This window comes from Lemur catta, chromosome 3 (assembly GCF_020740605.2).
Source record: "Lemur catta isolate mLemCat1 chromosome 3, mLemCat1.pri, whole genome shotgun sequence".
In the NCBI taxonomy this organism is placed as follows: domain Eukaryota; kingdom Metazoa; phylum Chordata; class Mammalia; order Primates; family Lemuridae; genus Lemur; species Lemur catta.
Window position 1 is genome coordinate 29,072,224 of NC_059130.1, and position 16,975 is coordinate 29,089,198.

Here is a 16,975-nt window from a genome sequence, read left to right on the forward strand (position 1 = left end):
GTGTTAGCCTAGCTCACAGTAACCTTAAACCCCTGGGCTCAAGCAATCCTACTGCCTCAGCCTCCCGAGTAGCTGAGACTACAGGCATGCACCACCATGCCCAGCTAATTTCTTTCTATTTTTAGTAGAGACGGAGTCTCACTCTTGCTCAGGCTGGTTTCAAACTCCTGACCTCGAGCTATCCTCCTACCTTGGCCTCCCAGAGTGCTAGGATTACAGGTGTGAGCCACCGCGCCCGGCCCATCTCTCCTCTATCTATACTCATCCTCTTGATAATCAAGTGCCTTGGCTCTAAAAATAGCATCACTACACTGATCAACTCCAAATTTATATTTGCCCTCACCTCAAGACTTGTACATCCAAGATGTACACAGTGGGCACAGTGGCTGCAACCTGTAGTCCCACTTATTTGGGAGGCTGAGGCAGGAGGATCACTTGAGCCCAGGAGTTTGAGGTTGCTGTGAGCTATAATTATACCACTGTACTCCAGCCTGGGCCACAGAGCAAGACCCTGTCTCTTAAAAAACAAACAACCAAAAAACAGACTTGTAAATCCGACTGTCTATTCAATATCTCAACCTTAAACACTTAATAGAAATCTCAAAGTCAGTACACTCTGCCCCCTTTGTATCCATGGGTTCTGCATCCATGGATTCAATCAATCTTGGATCAAAAATATTTGGAGGGTGGCCAAGGTGGGGGGATCACTTGAGCCCAGAAGTTCAAGACTAACCTGGGCAACACAGCAAGACCCCATCTCTACAAAAAATTTTAAAATTAGCCAGGCATGGTGGCATGGGCCTATATATAGTCCCAGCTACTTGGGGTGGGGGCTGAGGGAGAAGGATCACCTGAGCCTGGAGTTAGAGGTTGCAGTGAGCTGTGATTGAGCCACTGTAGTCTGGATAACAGAGAAAGAACCTGTCTCTAAAAAGAAAAAAAAAAAATTTGGCAGGGAGAAAAAGAAGGAGGATTATGTCTGTACTGAATATGTACACTTTTTTTTTCTTGTCATTATTCCCTAAGCAATACAGTATAACAATTATTTACATAGCATTTACATTGTATGAGGTATTATAAGTAATCTAGAGATGATTTAAAGTATACAGGCCGGGCGCGGTGGCTCACGCCTGTAATCCTAGCACTCTGGGAGGCCGAGGCGGGTGGATCGCTTGAGGTCAGGAGTTCGAGACCAGCCTGAGCGAGACCCCGTCTCTACTGAAAATAGAAATAAATTATCTGGCCAACTAAAAATATATATAGAAAAAATTAGCCGGGCATGGTGGCGCATGCCTGTAGTCCCAGCTACTCGGGAGGCTGAGGCAGTAGGATCGCTTAAGCCCAGGAGTTTGAGGTTGCTGTGAGCTAGGCTGATGCCACGGCACTCACTCTAGCCTGGGCAACAAAGTGAGACTCTGTCTCAAAAAAATAAAAAAATAAAAAAATAAAGTATACAGGAGGATATATGTAAGTTATATGCAAATATTACACCATTTTATATATAATCCACTGATATCCCAAGGACTAACTATCCAATGGACTGCCTGGATAAAACAGAGGCATCCATGAATTTTAGTGTCATGGGGGGGCAGGGGTCCTGGAACCAATCCCCCACAGAGAGCAAGGGATGACTATATATCCAAACCAAATTCATTTCTGCATTCCCCATAACTTGCTTCTCCAACAGTGTTCTTCATTTCAGAAAATGGCATCTAACTGGTCAGGCCAACACTGAAGTCTTTCTTTTCCTTTTTTTTTTTTTTTTTGAAACAGAGTCTTGCTCGGTCACCTGGGCTACAGTGCAGTGGTGTGATCACAGCTCACTGCAACCTCAAATTCCTGGGCTTCAGTGATCCTCCCGCCTCAGCCTCCCAAGGAGCTGGGACTATAGGTGCATGCCACCATGCCCCGCTAATTTTTCCTTTTTTTTTTTTTTTGAGACAGTCTTGCTCTATTGCCTGGCCGGGCTAGAGTGCCGTGGTGTCAGCCTGCTCGCAGCAACCTCAAATTCCTAGGCTCAAGCAATCCTCCTGCCTCAGTCTCCCAAGTATCTGGGACTACAGGTGCACACCACCACACCTGGCTAATTTTTTTCTATTTTTAGTGGAAACCGGGTCTCACTCTTGCTAAGGCTGGTCTTGTACTTCTGACCTCAAGTGACCCTCCCACCTTGGCCTCCCAGAGTGCTAGGATTACAGGCATGAGCCACCTCGACCGGCCTGAAGTCATCCTTGACTCCTCTTTTACCTTGACTCCACATTCAATCTATCAGCAAGTTAACATCTCCACTACCTTCAAAACATATCCCAAATTCACCTGCCTGGTAACACCCTAGGTTCAACCCCACAGTCACCTCTTGCCTCAACTATCACAATAGCCTTTTAACTGGTCACCCTGGTTACACACTCTTGCCTTTAAGTATATGTATTAAATTAAGTCACTTACCTGCTTGAAACTTTCCAATAGCTTCCTATCATACCCAGAGTAAAAAGCTAGACACTAGGCAAGTCTTTAAGTCCCTATATCATCTGACCCCTGGCTATCTCTTCTACTTATCTCCTATCATTCTTCCCCACCTTATTGACTATTTCAGCCCTTTTCTATTTCTTTTTTTTTTTTTTTTGAGACACAGTCTCACTCTGTTGCCAGAGCTAGAGTGGGTGCCATGGCGTCAGCCTAGCTCACAGCAACCTCAAACTCCTGGGCTCAAGCGATCCTACTGCCTCAGCCTCCCCAGTAGCTGGGACTGCAGGCATGTGCCACCATGCCCGGCTAATTTTTTTTTCTATATATATATTTTAGTTGGCCAGACAATTTATTTCTATTTTTAGTAGAGACGGGGTCTTGCTCTTGCTCTTGCTCAGGCTGGTCTCGAACTCCTGACCTCGAGCAATCCACCCGCCTCGGCCTCCCAGAGTGCTAGGATTACAGGCGTGAGCCACCGCACCCGGCCTCCTTTTCTGTTTCTTGAACACAGCAAAAGGCACTCCTGCCCCAGATAGGCGCATGGGGTCTTCAATATCATTCAGGTCTCTGCTCAAATATCAGTGCCTCAGAGGACTTCCCTAACTATCCAACATCCTCTTAACTTGTTTCCTTTATAACACGTATCACCAAAATGCTATCATATAATTCCCATTTATTAATATTTATTTCACTAGAAAATAAGCACCAGGTAGGCAGTGATTTTTATCTATTTTATTCACTGTTGTATTCACTTGCTATATGACACATTATGCTAAGTAAGCACTTTACATATATTATCTCATATAACTCTCCAACAACTCTATTCTATAAACATTATCATTACTGTATCACCATCACCATCATTTTATAGTTAAGGAAACCAAAGACTGTAAGTATTCTGCTCAAGATTACACAGTCAATAAGTTGGCAAACTGGAATCTGAGCCTAATCAATCTTATTTCAGAGTCCATGATCCTAATCACTATTTGGGATTTTCAACAAATCAAGGGGAAATATAGCAATATTGAGGTTCAGAGATTTGTTCATTATTAAGAAAACTAATTATACATATTTAGATTTGGCTAGATACTTATTATAATCAAGGCCTGATTAACTGAAATGCCGTATGGGGTATAGTCTAGCAAAATTTTCTGGGTAACTAAAACATAACTAAATATTTTCTTGATTTTAACCTTTACTATAAATTACTTTTAATTGTAACAATATAATTTTTTGTCTAAGTATGTTGAACATATTTTCATCTTTATTTGATAGATGATCCCTAAGTACAAAGGCCAACATTATAAAGCACAGAAGACACAGGAAATCGTAGATCGAATGGGCTGAAAATTTACTGATCCAAATTAAAACAAACTTGGGCCAGGCTTCATCGCTCATGCCTATAATCCCAGCACTTTGGGAAGCCAAGGCAGGAGGATTGCTAGAGGCTAGGAGTTGGAGGCTAGCTTGGGCAACATAGAGGGACACATCTCTATAAAACAAAAAAAAAGAAAGAAAAGAAGGAAGAAAGGAAGGAAGGCAGGAAGGAAGGAAGGGAGGGAGGGAGGAAGGGAGGGAGGGAGGGAGGGAAGGAAGGAAAGAAAGGAAAGAAAGGAAAGAAAGGAAAGGAAGGAAAGAAAGGAAAGAAAGGAAGGAAAGGAAGAACAGCTGGGTGTGGTGGCACATACCAATAATCCTAGCTACTCAGGAGGCTGAGGCAGGAGGATCCCTTGAGCCCGGGAGTTCAAGGCTGCAGTGAACTATGATAGGGCTACTGCACTCCAGCCTGGGTGACAGAGCAAGACTCTATCTCTAAAAAAAAAAAAATTAATTAATTAAAATAAAAAATTAAACCAAATTACAGTGAACTCATCCTGCTATATTACATTCATTTTCATACCTTTGCAGATGCTCTCCCGCTACCTAGGATACCCTCTTTAAGCCTTACTGAATAACTCACTTATCCTTTAAAATTTGGCTCTTCCCACTTGTAGGAAGCCATCCTAACCCTTTCTCCCCTCTCCAACTTGGACAAATGTATTTCACAGTATATATTGTAATATTTTTATTAACATGTTCCTCTGAGTCCTAGACTCAGAATCCTTTGAGGCAAAAAAACTGTATGTCTTTTTCCCTAAATATAAGCACAGAAATAAGTATGAAGGAAGCACTGGAAAAGTGTTAGTTGGTTGAATGATGAATGAGTGAATAAATACAATAAATAAGTAAACGAATGGCTTGTTATTCTACAGTTGACATTTTTCCTCTTAAAATTAAACAAACACATATACACAAATAAAATTAACTTAAATCTCTAACTCATTGTGGTTTAAAAAGTGATGGCTTTTTTCTTTGATCTTCTGCATCTAAACCAGCAGTCTCCAACATTTTTGGCACCAGGGACAGGTCTCATGGAAGACAATTTTTCCATGGACAGACAGGGGTGGGGCGGGGGTGGGGGAGTAAAGCTGAGGTGAAGATGGGAGCAATGGGGAGTGGCCCAGGAGGTTGGGGATCGCAGATCTGAACATTAACTTCCCAACCTGTGTTAAATGAAATCTCTACTTATGTGAGATTTATATACTTCAGAAACAAATCTTTGAAGACCTTTATACTATAATAATGTTTACCCAGTAATCATTATACATGACTGATTCACGCGGCACCCCCCCTCATTTTCTCAAATGTCAGACTTATCAGTTTCTTCTTTCAAAGAAGAGATAATCTTTTAAATTCTCTCCCTTCAGCCCTGTTAAGATGTCAGCAAATACTTAAACTCTGGAGCTTTCACTTTCAGTAGTGCTGAATTTAAGAAACTTCAGTTTAAGAAATGTCTCCTCTACATTTCAAAAATGTCATTTATACTAAGAAGTCACAATATAGCTACTTTATAATCTAACACGCTCTCCTCCTGCAGTCTTACGGCAAATAAAACTGTTTCAATGAGAAGAGTGGTATGTTATCAAGTGTGGAAAACAGATTGAACAAAATGTAGAACCAGAAGATTAAGTCACAGATTCATGACTTATTTACTGTGAGACTGTAACACAAAATATAACAAAAGATAAGTTGATGAAACTTTCACTACTGATGGAATTCACGTTCATCTGAGCTATAATTATCAGCCTTTTGTAGAAGGAAAGAATATATATCTAAATTCTACTTTATTAAAACCACTTAAAATCATATACTCTGATTCATCTGCATAACTTAATAATAAATATACTTTATTTTTCTATAATGTTTTTACTCATGATAATCATATTTAGGTATGCAACATAAGCAATGGTATGGATTTTCAAATGTCCACGCAGAATGCCCACAATTAGAATTTCAAAGTTCAAAACAATGTACATTTCATTCTCTTAAATAGCAAGCTGATTTTAGACCAATTTCAGCTCCTGTACAACATCACCAGGGTCATTTAATTTCTTTGTGGTGACTAGATCCCATGACACAATCAAAAGAAACTAAAAACTAGATGTTTTTAGCATCTTGTCACTCACTATGACTAAAGAAACACAAACTGTAAGAAAGAAACATTTTATTTCTCTCTTGTACATTTGGAAAAAGCTGACAAGCTTTTCTAACATAAGAACTATTCTATATTTTTCAATGCCAACATATAAAGCAGGGATATGAATTTCTATTCACCTCATTTCTTCTTAGATGGCAGAAGGAATTCCTTATTGACAAGTAATATAGATTAGAAGTAGCTGGTATAAGTAGCTTAGCTCCAACTATCGTTGATACTTTAAAAGTCATATAAACTGCCCAGTGTGGTGACTCATGCCTATAATCTTAGTATTTTGGGAGGCCGAGGCGGGAGGATCACTTGAGGCCAGGAGTTCAAGACCAGCCTGAGCAAGAGTGAGACTGCATCTGTAAAAAATATAGAAAAATTAGCCCAGTGTGATGGCACACACCTATAGCCCCAGTAACTCAGGAGGCTGAGGCAGGAGGAGCCCAGGAGTTCAAGGTTCCAGTGAGCTTATCAAGGCCACTGTACTCCAGTCTGGGCAACAGAGCAAAACCCTGTCTCAAAAAAAAAGTTTTATAAACCAAGTATGGAGAAATAATTCCTCACTTAAGAGTGAAAAGAATGTATATGTTTAAGTATGTATGAATGAAATGATATAGCATGAAGGTACTCTTCAAAATAAGCAGGGAAGAAAAGGACAGAGGCTAGTAGATGCTAAATAGTGTGATATCTGTTGAAACTAGATGTTGAGTACATGAGGGCTCTCATTATACTATTCTCATTATTTCTGTATATGTTTGAAATCTGCATATTTCAAACATCTGAAAAGCCAAGCATGGTGGCACATGCCTGTAGTCCCAGCCTGAAGAAGCTGAGATAGAAGGATGGCTTAAGCCCAGGAATTTGAGTCCAGCCTGGATAATATAGAGAGAGAGACCCCAGCTCTAGAAATAAATAAATAAATAATCAAGTAATACTAAAAGTAAAATTTCACAGATTCTTTAAATATGAAAAAGTTGGATGTTCAAAGAAGGAAATACAACTCTGAAATAGCCATAAGATTATTAGTTAAATTTCTGTCATCACTTGAAGCCTTAATTTTTAAATTATTTTGGGTCAACATCACAGTCTGCCAGTAACACTCCCAGTGAGGCAGTCACTAAAAAAGTGATTTCTAAAACATGAAACATAAGATTGACAATTACTAACTAAGGTGACAAATAACAAGCAAGAAAATCTAACCTCTTCATATAAGAGAATGTAAGGACAAAATACTACCACAACTAATTTTAAGGAAAATGATAAAAGAAACTAGCAACATCTCATAACCAAAGAAAAATAAGCTAGTTGTATTTCCCTTTCTTGTGGCAGCCAGGTTTAAGATATCTCATGCTGCTAGAAAGGCTAGCACAAAGCAGATCACACAAGAGATTACAGTAAGGCTGTATATTACCTTTAAAAGATTCATACCAATACACATAACTCAAACAGCAATACGAAATTACTTTAACAAACTATAGAAACGATCCCTGAAAGTATAGTCATTTTTAATGGAGACCACGTCCACCAGTCTTACACACATGGTAGGACTTCTCCACCGTGTGCTGGCAGATCATCTTGGGCAGGAATGAAGGTGGCCAACTCTCCATTAATAAGGCATGGAGGAAAACTTAGAATAAAGCCTCAAGTGGAACTGTTAATATTGTAAAGACATAGTACCTAGCAAGATATTGGGAAGCTATGTTCTGTAGTGTATTTCAGAATACAACTTAAGAATAGGACATCAAAATCCTTTTCCATTGACCCTGAAAGATCCTGATTCATTTTCTGTGGTTACTCAAGAATTTTTTAAATTGTTAAGTATCTGACACATATTAAGAGACTCTATAGATATGCAAGCACATATATATATATATACTATACACACATATATAGCATATATGATATGAAAAAAACATACCATGAACCTACTACTCATTAAAAATTGGAGAAAATATTAAACTTTTCATAAATTTACATACCATTCTTATACAGGGGCCATACCAATACAGAGAAGAGACAATCAGACCACTTTTCATAAGGTCTCTCCATTATCTTACTGAATTCTGTAATCTGTCCTATTAAAACACCTTTCTAAATTTCTTGCTCTTTTAAAAATGCAGTAATAATTAATTTCCAGTACTAGATTCATGGGTAGCCTGTCAAATAGCTACTAGATTTTACTCCACAAGAGTTTTCTAGATGGATGTATACCCCAAAATGACATCAAGACCTTTTTATATAAACTCACTATACAAATATATATCAAAACAAGACAAGGAATACAAACGATGCTTGCCTCCTTTCCAAACCAATAGTTCTTTTATCCAAAAACATCAGATGCTACCAAAATACTTTTTTTTTTTTTTGAGACAGAGTCTTGCTTTGTTGCCCGGGCTAGAGTGAGTGCCATGGCGTTAGCCTAGCTCACAGCAACCTCAAACTCCTGGGCTTCAGGGATCCTACTGCCTCAGCCTCCGGAGTAGCTGGGACTACATGCATGTGCCACCATGCCCGGCTAATTTTTGCTATATATATTTTAGTTGGCCAGATAATTTCTTTCTATTTTTTTAGTAGAGACAGGGTCTTGCTCTTGCTCAGGCTGGTCTCGAACTCCTGACTTTGAGCAATCCACCCGCCTTGGCCTCCCAATTCTAGGATTACAGGTGTGAGCCACCGCGCCTGGCCAAAATACATTTTTTAACTACAAAGTTGCATAGAGTGTGAACACTTTATACTCATTCCTAAGAATAAGTAATGACAAAAACTCTTTGCAATTAACTAATGAAATTTCAACTTCTAGGAATATGCTTTCCTCCTTGTCCTTTTGAGAGCCCCCATCATACAATTCATAGATTCAAATGGATTAGAATCTCTTCAAAGACAGGGGCCATATATTATTCATCCACTATTCATCATTGTGTCCCCTGCATAGGATTAACTCAATGTTTGTTACAACTAAGTTAAACTCTAAGAACTGAGGTTTGAACTACCTCAGTCCCAACGCAAAACTGGAAAAAGATGAGCCTACTTCTCAAGACTTTGAGAATAAAAAGATACTAAAAAAAAGAATAAAGCCATTGATACTTGCATTACATTATATTCCTTTATCACCTAACTCAGAAGTGGCGTATTAACTGCAGAAATAAGTTTGGGAAGAATAAAAAGAATAAATAAAAAACCTGGATCCTAAAGTTCTCTTGTCAACATGCTCAAATACTATCATAGAATCTTTCACCTTAAACTTATACGAACATCTCTACATCCTAAATAAAACTTAAAAACAAAAGGCTTTCAAATGAGACCTAATATAAATTGATTCTATTTCATTACAGTTTAAGTTTCTCAAATTGTATGCATAAATCATGTGATTGTGCTTATGTTCATTCTCTAACGTGAGAACCCAGTGTCTTTCCTCAGATTCTCAGAAGGATAAGTGACCCAAAAAACCTTTAAGAACCATTAATCTAGCATATCAAGAAACATTCCACTTTCCAGAGGAATACAGTTAAGTTGGCTTAGTTCATGCATTCTTCCTTCATATTCATAGAGGAGATCTTTACTATAAAATTAGGCTTTCGAAGAATTCCTTCAGCCCAGCCAAGAAGTTCCAATATCCACAAATACATGTATCAACAAATCCCATATCCCAGAAACAGTTTACTCATAAATGCACCCCCCCTAAAAAAAAGACAAAGAATGCACAATCTATCATAAAACAGCCACTCTGTTAGATTCTTAAATACTCTTGTATCCTTCCATATTAAACTCTCTGGAAGACCTAACTTTCCTCCAAACTGTAAAGACTTTTAATGAAGGTTTTCTGGTTTTAATTCCACACTGACTTATCTGCCCCACTCAACTTAATACACACTACTGGTAAGACAATTCCCCTCATATATACCCAGGATATTTATAGGAACACTCTGATTATTCTCACCCCAAGGCAAGGATCATTTATTGAACACGCAGTCAATAAATATTTGTTGAATGAATGAAAAAGGATCCTTCCTCCAACAGATTTAAATTAAAGTTAAGCCATCAGCACCCATGCAGGTGCTCTGGTACAAGTTAAGCTGTGAAAGCATTCCCTCCCTCTCAAACATAACAAGCTACAGTGTCAGAAATGCTCTGCTTCCTCCACAAACACAAGATAATATAATTATGGATATCCATTCTACAGGTCACACTGGCCAAAGAAAACATGCATTCCATACACATGTCTCTCACAGTTGGTCTCTTCCAAATATAATCCAACCAGTAATATGTGCCCCTATCTTTCCAATATGCCCGGATTTACCAACAAACACCTCCTGAGATGCCTCGGTACGGTGAAGACACTACTGTACTGGTAGTCAAAATACTTGTTATAGTCCCAACTTTGTCACCAATTTAACTTGTGAACTTGGAAAAGTTATCTCTTTATGCCTCAGTTTCCTATTTTGTAAAATGTGAGAAAATATCCTACCATTTTCACAGAGATTTAAGAGCACAAAGAAACTGAAAGAGCATTTGTATTACAAAGTGTATATAAACCTATGTCAACGAAAAAGACCACCCATTCTTTAAAGCCTTGTAGCAATTACTGTTAAAGATGTTCAGGGCCTTCACATTTACACAATTCACTCTCTTCAAAGGCACAAATTATTCTTAGGACCACAACTGGCTATGCCAAGTTTCTCCCCTCCCTAATCCCACACACAAATGTTATATAGAATACTACCATTACTGTTCTTTCCCAACAAGTAACTAGATGCTCCCAATCCCTAAAATACACACACGTATCAACCTGCAGGGAACATCCCAACACTTATTTAAAACATAAGCTAACTTACAAGGGGAACTCCATTACACTTATACAAATACAAGCAAACTCTTCCAGAACACTTTCCATCCTTGCATACACACACAAACACAGCCGCTACACACCAACAGACCATCTGTCTCCTAAACCAAAAACATGTCTTTCCATATACAAACTAACCAGTTACATTTATTAAACTTGTAACACTAAAATCATTCTCTTGTTCCTACATAGCGTTCAACGTGTCAGGGACACCACAGACCTTATCATACAGGTAAACTATCCTCTGATCATTTCCCTTACCACTCTTACCCCGTAAACAGACACAAACTGGAGTATGGGGGAGGCTCCAATCACGCCATATACACAAACTAATCTGTCAGGGGCACAGCCGACTCCGCCTCCGCTCGCTTACTTTCCAGCCCCCTCCCCCAAGCCAGGAGTCCGCTTGTAAGGGACACCCCTTCACCCCCGCCTGGAGGGACTTCCCGGTAAGCTTAGGATCCCCTTCCCTACTCTCCCCTCCCCCATCTTACCACTGATCCCCCGAAGGTCCAGGTCCGGGAGATGACAGTAGCTCCCAGGAAGCCAAGGACTGAATCGCTGAGAGAGCACTTAGGCCTAGAGGCCTGCCCAAACCGTTCTACTCACCGTGTCAGAGGCCGAGGCCGAGAGCGATGAGAGTGCAGGGAAGTAGGGAAGAGGGGGTGGCCGCCAGGCTCCTCCGCTTCCCTTGGTCCACGGCGGATCCCTCCCGCTTGTCAGGAGGCGGCCAGCGGGTAAGCGGACTGGCGGAAATGCGAGAGAGGAGAAGGGAAAGGTGTAGGGCTAAAGGGAGAAACTGAGAGGAGGCGGGTCCCACAACCGAGACGGGGATCGTCTCCCCCTCCGCAAAGCAAACCCAAAATGGCGGCGGGAGCGGCGGCAGAGCGGCGGCGGCGGCGGCGGCGGCAGCAGCTCCTCGGGAGGGAGGGAGCGAAGGGCGCTTCGTGGCCCCCCGCCTCTCACTCCTCCCTCTTCGCGTACTCCCCCACTGTCCCCCCCACACACCCGATTCAGGCCGCGGAGCGTGCACGCCCGTCCGCACGCGTATGAATGTTTCTGGGCTCGTCGCTCGCTGCTCCCACCAACCACCACCTTCGGCCGCCCAGCTCCCGCGCGCCCGCCAGCCCGTACGCTCTCGCTCAGGGGCACCTCCTCGCGCGGTCCCCACTCCCCCCTCAGCCCCTGTCAAGCCGGCTCGGGCACAGGCCCTCACGCGTACCTTCAGCAGCGCGAGCCTGAACCTCCTCCTCCTCCTCCACCTCCTCTTCTTTCCTCCCCCCGTTCCCCGCCCCCACGGCCACCAACCGCCGCCACGGCCACCGCCGCCGCCGCCGCCTCCTCCTCCTCCTACACCAGCCCCCCCCAACCCTCCACCTCCTCGCGCGTGCGCCTCCCACAATCCCCCCCGCTAGACTGTTCCATTCCCTTTGGCTGCAGGGGCGAGAGAGAAAAGGACAGACAAAAGCGGGGAGAGCTTGCTGTTATGACTGTAATTACCAGAGTGGAGAGCAGAGACCTAGGACAACCTATCTCCCTAGCCTCCTCGCTGCGGCGCTGAAGCTAGTCTCCCTCCTCGTCCCCCGCGAGGCCGCGGTGAGCAGGTCTGCCTAGCGCCCCTCTACTGGCGGGTGGTTGGAGGCCGCGGCGGCTGCGCGTTGAGTTCTTCCTGCCGTACCACCCGAGCTTTCTTCGCAGTTGCGGAACGGACGCCTTGAAGTCTTCGTCTGTCAGTGTCTGCCGGTCGTCACGTCAGGAGAACTAGTCCTCGACTTACGGTGAGGAAATGGACCTGCACGAGGGTTGGACCTATATAGGGGAAAGGAGCAGTACTCCGAGCCTCCATGAGGCAGGGAGTGAGGCCAGCAGGACGGGTGCCCTTCCTAAGGGGCTTCCTCCCGGGTTCTCAGTTGTCAGCCTGGGTCCTACGGAAGAACCAGCGTGGTGGTTTGCTTCTTGTTGTGAGGCCAGCTCAGATTTCTCGAATTTTATACGCAATAGTATTTTTTTGCCCTTTAATCTCTTTAGGCAGCCTGATGTTAGAAGATGAACAAACCATGTATCTTTAATTCAGTTCTGGATTTGGTCTCCCATGTCTTGTATGTCCTTCAGCAAGTTATTATTTCCTTATCAAAAACTGTTTATAAAAATTAGTCAACTCAAAATATGCCTTCAGGGTTGATGTATGAAATAATAAGATAATATATGTAAAGTAGAATTAGCTCGTAGGCATAAAGTACAGAGTATTATGCTATCATTTACAGTAGTTGATAAGGTTTGTGGGTGTAATTGGTAGTTTGTATCCATGTCTAACATTTTATGTACGTGCTTTCACACTCTAGTGCAAAGCAAGTCATGGAAATATTGAAATGAATGTTAGAGTCTTAAAATACCAGAAAAGAAATAGAAATAACATTTGTGGAATACTGTACCAGGAGAACATGAGTTCTTTTTTTTTTTTTGGGGGGGACAGAGTCTTGCTCTGTTGCCCTGGCTACAGTGCTGTGGCATCAGCCTAGCTCACAGCAACCTCAAACTCCTGGGCTTAAGCAATCCTCCTGCCTCAGCCTCCCAAGTAGCTTGGGACTACAGGCATGTGCCACGATGCCCGGCTAATTTTTTCTATTTATATTTTTAGTTGTCCAGATCATTTCTTTTTATTTTTAGTAGAGGCGGGGGTCTCACTCTTGCTCAGGCTGGTCTCAAACTCCTGACCTTGAGTGATCCTCCCGCCTCAGCCTCCCAGAGTGCTAGGATTACAGGCGTGAGCCACCGGGCCGCCCAGCACATGAGTTCTTGTTTAATCTTTATAGTAAACAGCACTTTGAGATAGATAATTATACCCCCATTTTACAGAAGAGAAACCCGAGGCCCAGATAAGTCTAGTAACTTGATCTTTAGACTCTAGTTTGCCTGTGTCTTAAAAACCTAATTTTTTTCACTATACCACATTGCCTTCATAGTAAAATTTCTTATCAGTAGCATGATTGCCTATGCTTCAAATAGAAAGTACTTTTAATGGAATTTCATTACACCAGTATACAAAAAAAGTTAGTTATGGTCTCTGCATTCAAGTAGCTTTTAATAACTACACCAATTCATAAATTGTCATCTAAGTGTAGGTAAATAAGATAGTGTTCTGTTCTTTTGTGTATGCTCCAGAGCCTACCAGAGACTAAAATATAGTAAGTGCTCTAAAATATAGTAAGTGCACTAAAATGACCTCACTGAATGAATGAATCCTGAATTATTTGAACCAACACAGGTGTGAAAAACAGAATACTGGTTTCCCCAAAAATGTCCATGTCCTAATCCCTGGGACCTGTGAATATGTTATGTTACATAACAAGAGAGAAATAAGGATGCAGATGAAATTAAGTTGCTAATCACCTGACTTGAAATAAGGAAATTATCCTATATTGTCCAGCTAGGCCCATTGTAATTACAAGAGACCTTAAAAGATGGAAGAGGGACACAGAAGAGTCAGTGTCAGAGTAATGCAATGCAAGAAAAATTCCAACCAGCCATTGCAGATTTTGAAGATGAAAGGGAGCCATGAGCCAAGCAGCCTCTAGAAGCTAGGAAAGACAAGAAAAGAGACTCCAGGAGCCTCCAAAAAGAAATGCAACCCTGCTGACACTTTGATTTCAGATTTCTGAACTATAGAACTATAAGATTATAAATTTTTGTTGTTTTACAGCACTAAGTTTGTGATAATTTGTTATAGTAGCAATAAGAAACTAATACCTAAGAGGAGCCAAACCATGGCCAATCTCCAAAGTAATCTGCCTTGGATTGTGGTTTTGTGCTTTAATTTAAATGAGGGTGTGGTTTAACTCAATATTGTCTTCAAGCAAAGTGATAGACACGCAGCAAAGCTGCCTAGATGTCCAATATTTCCTTACTGCTCTGCTTCTCCTGACATCAGTCCTTAAGCTGTAAATAGACAGCTAGACTCTTACATTGCTATGTTGGAACAGTTTACCTGAGCTGCCCTCAGAATTTCCCACCTCAGTAGAAGTAATTAAACACTTATTTCATGATGCTTCCTTGCTGGGAAGTTGTCTAAATGCAATATAAACAGGGAATGCTCTTTAATATAAACTTTTTTCCCCACACACCAGTCATCCTTTATTGGGCATTAATGAGTAGAATATGAAAGGGGCCAGGCTCACACCTATAATCTTAGCACATTGGGAGGCCAAGGCAGAAGGATTGCTTGAGGTTAGAAGTTCAAGACCAGCCTGAGCAACATAGTGAGACACCCTTTCTACAAAAAAAATAGAAAAATTGGCAGGATGTGGTGGCACTCGCCTGTAGTCCCAGCTACTTGGGAGGCTGAAGCAGGAAGATTGCTTGAGCTTAGGAGTGTGAGGTTGCAGTGAGCTACTATGAACCACTGCCCTCATACCTGGGCAACAAAGTGAGACCCTGTCTCAAAAAAAAAAAGAAAGAAAGACTATGAAAGGGTTCAGCAATGATCGAATGTCCCCTCATGAAGGGGTGCCAGGCCAAGGAAGTCACAGTCTGGAATGTAGAGTGTAACCTCCACACTGGCCTTGCTTCCATTGGCACTCCTATAGCTGCTCATGTTTGAATTTCTTATAAGAAAGGCAATAGCTAGCTGGGCCCAGTGGCTCATGCCTGTAGTCCCAGCACTTTTGGAGACTGAGGTGGGAAGATTGCTTGAGGCCGGGGGTTCCAGACCAGCCTGATCAACATAGTGAGGCCCCTTCTCTACAAAAAATAAAACGATAAAAAACATTAGCCAGAGTCGGGCGCGGTGGCTCACGCCTGTAATCCTAGCACTCTGGGAGGCTGAGGCGGGTGGATCGCTCGAGGTCAGGAGTTCGAGACCAGCCTGAGCAAGAGGGAGACCCCGTCTCTACTAAAAATAGAAAGAAATTATCTGGCCAACTAAAAATATATATAGAAAAAAAAAATTAGCTGGGCATGGTGGTGCATGCCTGTAGTTCCAGCTACTCGGGAGGCTGAGGCAGGAGGATTGCTTAAGCCCAGGAGTTTGAGGTTGCTGTGAGCTAGGCTGATGCCATGGCACTCACTCTAGCCCGGGCAACAAAGCAAGACTCTGTCTCAAAAAAAGAAAAAAAAAAACATTAGCCAGGTGTGGTGGCACCTGTAGTCCTAGCTTACTTGGGAGGCTGAGACAGGAGGCTTACTGAACCCAGGAGTTTAAGGCTGCAGTGAGCTATGACTGGGCCACTGCACTCCAACCTGGGTGACAGAGTGAGACCCTGTCTCTTAAAAAAAAAAGAAAGAAAGGCAGAAGCTGCAAAGCACATGAGCTGCCAACACCGTAGAAGTCCCATTGAAGCTCCCTTTCATTTATGTATTTGTAATACCTGTAGTAACCTCTTTGAAACGCTGCAACAGTGCCTTTAGAGGTGAAATCCCACATTAATATCTAGTTTGGCAGCTCCCCTAGTTTGACATCCATGAGTTTCTTCTCCTTCACTGGTATAGCTGATGCCATATTGGGGTCCTGGTCTGATGTAAACTTATAAAAGAGGTTTCAAATGTTAAAAGAATTTTTGAAGATAAAATTTATTGGAATATGGTCAGGATTGACAAATTTTAGGTAAATGCTATATACACATAATGGTTTATAAATAATTTTTTATTTTTTAATTAATTAATTAATTTATTTATTTTTGAGACAGAGTCTCACTTTGTTGCCCGGGCTAGAGTGAGTGCCGTGGCGTCAGCCTAGCTCACAGCAACCTCAAACTCCTGGGCTTAAGCGATCCTACTGCCTCAGCCTCCCGAGTAGCTGGGACTACAGGCATGCACCACCATGCCCAGCTAATTTTTGCTCTATATATGTTTAGTTGGCCAGATAATTTCTTTCTATTTTTAATAGAGACGGGGTCTCACTCTTGCTCAGGCTGGTCTTGAACTCCTGACCTCGAGCGATCCACCCGCCTTGGCCTCCCAGAGTGCTAGGATTACAGGCGTGAGCCACCGCGCCCGGCTATAATTTTTTATTTGACAAGGGAAGATCTTTGAGATTTTTGTTTGGCTACAGATTGAGTATTCTTTATCCAAATGCTTGGGACTAGAAATGCTTTGGATTTTAGATCTTTATCAGATTTTGGAATATTTGCATTATAGTTACTGGTTGA

At 42.0% G+C, this 16,975-nt stretch overlaps 2 protein-coding genes across 7 annotated transcripts in view; one reads left to right on the forward strand and one right to left on the reverse strand.

Annotated features, from left to right (window-relative positions):
• The window catches only part of ASH1L (ASH1 like histone lysine methyltransferase), a 182,927-nt gene extending 170,769 nt beyond the window's left edge, over positions 1–12,158 (reverse strand). For 2 of the 6 annotated variants that reach the window (XM_045545308.1, XM_045545309.1), the window contains exon 1: positions 11,442–11,670. The gene's annotated coding sequence lies outside the window, so the exon portion shown is untranslated. Of the gene's footprint in view, positions 1–4,154; positions 4,182–6,120; positions 6,309–11,441; positions 11,671–12,054 lie in introns of those variants that run through there. The other 4 variants (XM_045545305.1, XM_045545311.1, XM_045545306.1 and 1 more) reach the window with 4 other exon arrangements.
• Positions 12,159–12,465: 307 nt separating this feature from the next.
• DAP3 (death associated protein 3) overlaps positions 12,466–16,975 on the forward strand; it is a 32,600-nt gene continuing 28,090 nt past the window's right edge. The window contains exon 1 of the mRNA XM_045545323.1: positions 12,466–12,610. The gene's annotated coding sequence lies outside the window, so the exon portion shown is untranslated. The remainder of the gene's footprint in view (positions 12,611–16,975) is intronic.